This window comes from Cryptomeria japonica, unplaced genomic scaffold, assembly GCF_030272615.1.
Source record: "Cryptomeria japonica unplaced genomic scaffold, Sugi_1.0 HiC_scaffold_119, whole genome shotgun sequence".
NCBI classification, from domain to species: Eukaryota; Viridiplantae; Streptophyta; class Pinopsida; order Cupressales; family Cupressaceae; genus Cryptomeria; species Cryptomeria japonica.
Window position 1 is genome coordinate 378,382 of NW_026728941.1, and position 6,619 is coordinate 385,000.

Consider the following 6,619-nt stretch of genomic DNA (forward strand, 5'->3'; position numbering starts at 1 on the left):
CATTTTTTTTTGTCTCGCATCCCACTTTTGGCCTGTGGCCTTTTCGGGGTCGATTCTCGTTTTGGGCATCAGAGCATGTTTCTTCTCCTAAAACCCAATATTTGTTTATTAAGTCTCGGAACACATTTTTGTTCTCGTGGACCCATCATGGGTCTTGGAACGCATTTGTGGTCCTTGGGTCCCATTTTGCATCCCGAAACTTGTGTTTTGGTGCTTGATCCCTATTTTGGGTGCCCACCTTGCACCAAGTGCGCACCCGGGGCAAACCGAGCGCCTTGGTGCACCGGGGCAAGATCGAGCGTGCACCCGAGGCGCCCCGAACATGCACCAAGGTGCACTCGGCCCACATGTGAGCGCAGGTCGTTGCGCCCGAGGTGGTGTGTGGGCACCGCGTTGCAGACGGGACACTGCACGCACACGACGCCCCGTCCAGGTGCACGCACGTAGGCCGGGCCGGGTGCACACCCGACGCCCTAGCAAGGTGCGCGCACCCGGGCAGGGCTCACACTTGGCGAACGGGGCGCACTTCGCGAGGGAGGGTGTGCACCTCGACGGGGGTGGGTGGCCGGGGTGGATTCGCACGTGGGTCGCGGTTTGCTAAGTACACACTGCGACAAGCTCATAACGGGTGCGATCATACCAGCGTTAGTGCACCGGATCCCATCAGAACTCCGCAGTTAAGCGCGCTTGGGCCGGAGTAGTACTGGGATGGGTGACCTCCCGGGAAGTCCCGGTGTTGCACCCTTTCTTAGTTTTTCGCCGGGCGTCGCAATGCTATTTGAATAAACCTTTTGCCCGTTTGCGTTCTCGTCGGGGCCGGGCCGGGCCGGGGTGCGCTGCCCGCACTACCGCGCGCGCGGGGGCGACACCGAGCGCGCACCCGAGGCGCCCCGAGCACACAGGCCACGGTGCAACCCGGGCGTTGTGCGCGCACCCCGGTGCGCCCGAGGTGCTGCGCGCGCACCCAGGTGAAATCGGTGTGCACCTCGGCCAGTGCGCGCTCGGTCGAGTCGCGCACGTTGGCCAAGGTGCACGGTGATGTTTCTTACTCTAAGGTTCCGCACCAGACGCCCGGGACAGGTGAGCGAAGCTGGGCGGGGCCGGGTGCGCGGCCGGGGCAGGTGCACGCAGCTGGAGAGAGCTTTGGAGCACACCAGAGGTGCGCACCTTGGAGCACACTTCGGAGCGCACCAATGATGCGCTCCATTCAAAAGTTTCCTGAAAAGGCAAAAAAAGTTGAGATTATAGAATTTCCCACTTGAGAGATTGTAAAAAAAAAAAATTTAAAATGAAGGAAACGCGGGTGCCAAGGTGTGCGCGCCCGGGTGCGCAGCCCAGCCAAGGTGTGCGCACCAAGGCGCCCACCCTGGCGAAGGTGCACGCAAGGTGCGCACCCGAGGCAAACCGGACAATTAACCCAACTTTCGACTTCGCGCGCACCTGCGCACCTTGGAGCGCACTTCGGAGCGCTCCTTGGTGCGCACCAATCTTGGGCACCTCGGAGTGCACCATGGCGCCCACCAAGGTGCGCACCCGGGGCAAACCGAGCTCCGACTTCGTGCGCACCTTGGAGCGCACGAAAGGTGCGCACCATGGCGCCCACCAAGGTGCGCAGCCCAGCCAAGGCGTGCGCATCAAGGTGCGCACCCTGGCGAAGGTGCGCACCCGGGGCAAACCGAGCTCCGACTTCGTGCGCACCTTGGAGCGCACAAAGGGTGCGCAACCCAGCCAAGGTGTGCGCACCCCGGGCAAACCGAGCTCCGAATCGTGCGCACCTTGGAGCACACTTCGGAGCCCTCCTTGGTGCGCACCGATGTTGCGCACCTCGGAGCGCACCCGGGGAAAACAATGCAATTAACCCGACTTTCGACTTCGTGGGCACCTCGGAGCGCTCTCGGGTTCGCACCTCGGAGCACACCGAGGTGCGCACCTTTGATGCGCTGCCTTCACCAATTTCCAGAAAAGGCAAGAAAACATTGAGAAGGTGTGCGCACCGAGGTGCCCACCCTGGCGAAGGTGCACGCGAGGTGCGCACCCGGGGCAAACCGGGCTCCGACTTCGTGCACGCCATGCTGCGCACCTTGGAGGGCCATGGTGCGCACCTTGGAGCACACTTCGGAGCGCTCAATGGTGCCCAACCCAGCCAAGGTGCCCACCGCGGCGAAGGTGCACGCGAGGTGCGCACCCGGGGCAAACCGGGCTCCGACTTCGTGCACGCCGCACCTTGGAGCACACTTCGGAGCGCTCCTTGGTGCGCACCAGGGCGCGCAACCCAGCCGAGGTGCCCACCCCGGCGAAGGTGCACGCGGGGTGCGCACCCGGGGCAAACCGGGCTCCGACTTCGTGCACGCCATGGTGCCCACCGCGGCGAAGGTGCACGCGAGGTGCGCACCCGGGGCAAACCGGGCTCCGACTTCGTGCACGCCGCACCTTGGAGCACACTTCGGAGCGCTCCTTGGTGCGCACCAGGGCGCGCAACCCAGCCGAGGTGCCCACCCCGGCGAAGGTGCACGCGAGGTGCGCACCCGGGGCAAACCGGGCTCCGACTTCGTGCACGCCATGGTGCCCACCGCGGCGAAGGTGCACGCGAGGTGCGCACCCGGGGCAAACCGGGCTCCGACTTCGTGCACGCCGCACCTTGGAGCACACTTCGGAGCGCTCCTTGGTGCGCACCATGGTGCCCACCAGGGCGCGCAACCCCGCCGAAGGTGCACGCGAGGTGCGCACCCGGGGCAAACCGGGCTCCGACTTCGTGCACGCCGCACCTTGGAGCACACTTCGGAGCGCTCCTTGGTGCGCACCAGGGCGCGCAACCCCGCCGAAGGTGCACGCGAGGTGCGCACCCGGGGCAAACCGGGCTCCGACTTCGTGCACGCCATGGTGCGCACCAGGGTGCCCACCGCGGCGAAGGTGCGCACCCGGGGCAAACCGGGCTCCGACTTCGTGCACGCCGCACCTTGGAGCACACTTCGGAGCGCTCCTTGGTGCGCACCAGGGCGCGCAACCCAGCCGAGGTGCCCACCCCGGCGAAGGTGCACGCGAGGTGCGCACCCGGGGCAAACCGGGCTCCGACTTCGTGCACGCCATGGTGCCCACCGCGGCGAAGGTGCGCACCCGGGGCAAACCGGGCTAGGACTTCGTGCACGCCGCACCTTGGAGCACACTTTGGAGCGCTCCTTGGTGCGCACCATGGTGCCCACCAGGCCGCGCAACCCAGCCAAGGTGTGCGCACCAAGGTGCACGCGAGGTGCGCACCCGGGGCAAACCGGGGTCCGGCTTCGTGCACGCCGCACCTTGGAGCACACATCGGGGCGCTCCCGGGTTCGCACCGGCGTTGCGCACCGTGGTGGGCACCTCGGAGCGCACCGTGGTGGGCACCTCGGAGCACACCAAGGTGGGCAGCGAGGTGCGCACCTTTGATGCGATGCCTTCACTAATTTCCATAAAAGGCAAAAAAAAACGAGATTTTAAAATTTCCGTTTTGAAAGATAGTGAGAAAAAGGGAATGCTGGTGCCATCTTGAGCCCGCCCTGGTGCGCAGCCCAGCCAAGGTGTGCGCACCAAGGTGCCCACCCTGGCGAAGGTGCGCGCCCGGGCAATTAACCCAACTTCCAACTTCGCGCGCGCCAGGGTGGGAGCGCACCCAACAACCGGGCCTGGGAAGAGCCAATGCGAGAAACCCCACCAAACGCTCTGACAAAAAAAGAGGGGGCGCTCCAGTAACCCCGCTTCGGAGCGCACCCTGGGCAAACCCAGCCAGGGTGCCCACCCCGGCCAAGGTGCAGGCGAGGTGCGCACCCGGGGCAAACCGGGCTCCGACAACGTGCACGCCGCACCTTGGAGCACACTTCGTAGCGCTCCCGGGTGCGCACCTCAGAGCACACCAAGGTGGGCAGCGAGGTGCGCACCTTTGATGCGCTGCCTTCACTAATTTCCAGAAAAGGCAAAAAAAAGAGGAGATTTTAAAATTTCCGTTTTGAAAGATAGTGAAAAAAACGGAACGCGGGTGCCATCTTGAGCCCGCCCTGGTGCACAGCCCAGGTAAGGTGCCCACCCTGGCAAAGGTGCGCACCCGGGCAATTAACCCTACTTCCGACTTCGTGCGCGCCAGGGTGGCAACCGGGCCTGGGAAGAGCCAATGCGAGAAACCCCACCAAACGCTCCGACAAAAAAAGAGGCGGCGCTCCAATAACCCCGCTTCGGAGCGCAGCCGGGGCAAACCCAGCCAAGGTGCCCACCCCGACGAAGGTGCACGCGAGGTGCGCACCCGGGGCAAACCGGGCTCCGACAACGTGCACGCAGCACCTTGGAGCACACTTCGAAGCACTCCCGGGTGCCCACCGGCGTTGCGCACCGTGGTGGGCAGCGAGGTGCGCACCTTTGATGCGCTGCCTTCACTAATTTCCAGAAAAGGCAAAAAAAAATGAGATTTTAAAATTTCCGTTTTGAAAGATAGTGAAAAAAACGGAACGCGGGTGCCATCTTGAGCCCGCCCTGGTGCGCAGCCCAGGCAAGGCATGCGCACCAAGGTGCCCACCCGCGGTGCACGCCCGGGGCAAACCGGGCTCCGACTTCGTGCAGGCCGCACCTTGGAGCACACTTCGGAGCGCTCCTTGGTGCGCACCATGGTGCCCACCAGGGCGCACCCGGGGCAAACCGGGCTCCGACTTCGTGCACGCCGCACCTTGGAGCACACATCGGAGCGCTCCCAGGTTCGCACCAGCGTTGCGCACCTTTGATGCGCTGCCTTCACTAATTTCCAGAAAAGGCAAAAAAAAACGATATTTTAAAATTTCCGTTCTGAAAGATAGTGAAAAAAACGGAACGCGGGTGCCATCTTGAGCCCTTCCTGGTGCGCAGCCCAGGCAAGTTGTGCGCACCAAGGTGCCCACCCTGGCGGAGGTGCGCGCCCGGGGCAAACCGGGCTCCGACTTCGTGCACTGCATGGTGCCCACCAAGGCGCGCAACCCAGCCAAGGTGCCCACCGCAGCGAAGGTGCACGCGAGGTGCGCACCCGAGGTGCACACCCGGGGCAAACCGAGCTCCGACTTCGTGCACGCCGCACCTTGGAGCACACTTCAGAGCGCTCCTTGGTGCGCACCAGGGCGCGCAACCCAGCCAAGGTGCTCACCCCGGCGAAGGTGCACGCGAGGTGCGCACCCGGGGCAAGCCGGGCTCGGACTTCGTGCACGCCGCACCTTGGAGCACACATCGGAGCGCTCCCGGGTTCGCACCAGCATTGCGCACCTTTGATGCGCTGCCTTCACTAATTTCCAGAAAAGGCAAAAAAAAAAAAAAAACGAGATTTTAAAATTTCCGTTTTGAAAGATAGTGAAAAAAACGGAACGCGGGTGCCATCTTGAGCCCGCCCTGGTGTGCAGCCCAGGCAAGTTGTGCGCACCAAGGCACCCACCCTGGCCAAGGTGGGTCACGGGGTGGGTCCTAGGGTGGGTAACGGGGTGGGTACTAAGGTGCGTGCCAAGGTGGGTCATGGGGTGGGTGCCAAGGTGGGCACCAGGGTGGGTGTGCACCAACCCTAGCCAGGGTAGGTCACGGGGTGGTTGTCGGGGTGGGCGTCAAGGAGCCAAGGTGGGTGGCAAGTAGCCAAGTTGCGTGCCAAGGTGGGTGTCGGGGTGGGTGCCAAGGATCCAAGGTGGGTGCCAAGGAACCAAGGTGGGTGTCTGGGTGGGTGCCGAGGTGGGAGCCAGGGTGGGTCCCAAGGTGAGTGCAAAGGTGGGTGCCAGGGTCAAGGTGAGTGCCAATGTGGGTTCCAAGGTGCCAGGGTCAGGGTGAGTGCCAATGTGGGTTCAAAGGTGCTAAGTTGGGTGCGAGGTTGGGTGCGAGGGTGGGTGGGTGCCAAGGTGTGCTAGGTGGAAGCCCGGGTGGGTCGGCATCCCATGGGTGTCGAGTTGGGTGCCTGATGGGTGCTTCTTGTCAAGTTTTAGTCGTCGGGACTCATTTCGAGCCTTAGAGGTCGTTTCTTGTCCGGTTGCCCTGTCTTCGACCTGGGAACCCAATTTTGGTCCTCGGGTCCCATTTTTTTTTGTCTCGCATCCCACTTTTGGCCTGTGGCCTTTTCGGGGTCGATTCTCGTTTTGGGCATCAGAGCATGTTTCTTCTCCTAAAACCCAATATTTGTTTATTAAGTCTCGGAACACATTTTTGTTCTCGTGGACCCATCATGGGTCTTGGAACGCATTTGTGGTCCTTGGGTCCCATTTTGCATCCCGAAACTTGTGTTTTGGTGCTTGATCCCTATTTTGGGTGCCCACCTTGCACCAAGTGCGCACCCGGGGCAAACCGAGCGCCTTGGTGCACCGGGGCAAGATCGAGCGTGCACCCGAGGCGCCCCGAACATGCACCAAGGTGCACTCGGCCCACATGTGAGCGCAGGTCGTTGCGCCCGAGGTGGTGTGTGGGCACCGCGTTGCAGACGGGACACTGCACGCACACGACGCCCCGTCCAGGTGCACGCACGTAGGCCGGGCCGGGTGCACACCCGACGCCCTAGCAAGGTGCGCGCACCCGGGCAGGGCTCACACTTGGCGAACGGGGCGCACTTCGCGAGGGAGGGTGTGCACCTCGACGGGGGTGGGTGGCCGGGGTGGATTCGCACCTG

General features: G+C 63.3%; 1 non-coding gene across 1 annotated transcript; it reads left to right on the forward strand.

Annotated features, from left to right (window-relative positions):
* Positions 1–626: 626 nt before the first annotated feature.
* Positions 627–745, forward strand: LOC131865789 (5S ribosomal RNA). The gene has a single exon (XR_009364462.1). It is a non-coding gene; the product is annotated as a 5S ribosomal RNA (ribosomal RNA).
* Positions 746–6,619: the final 5,874 nt, after the last annotated feature.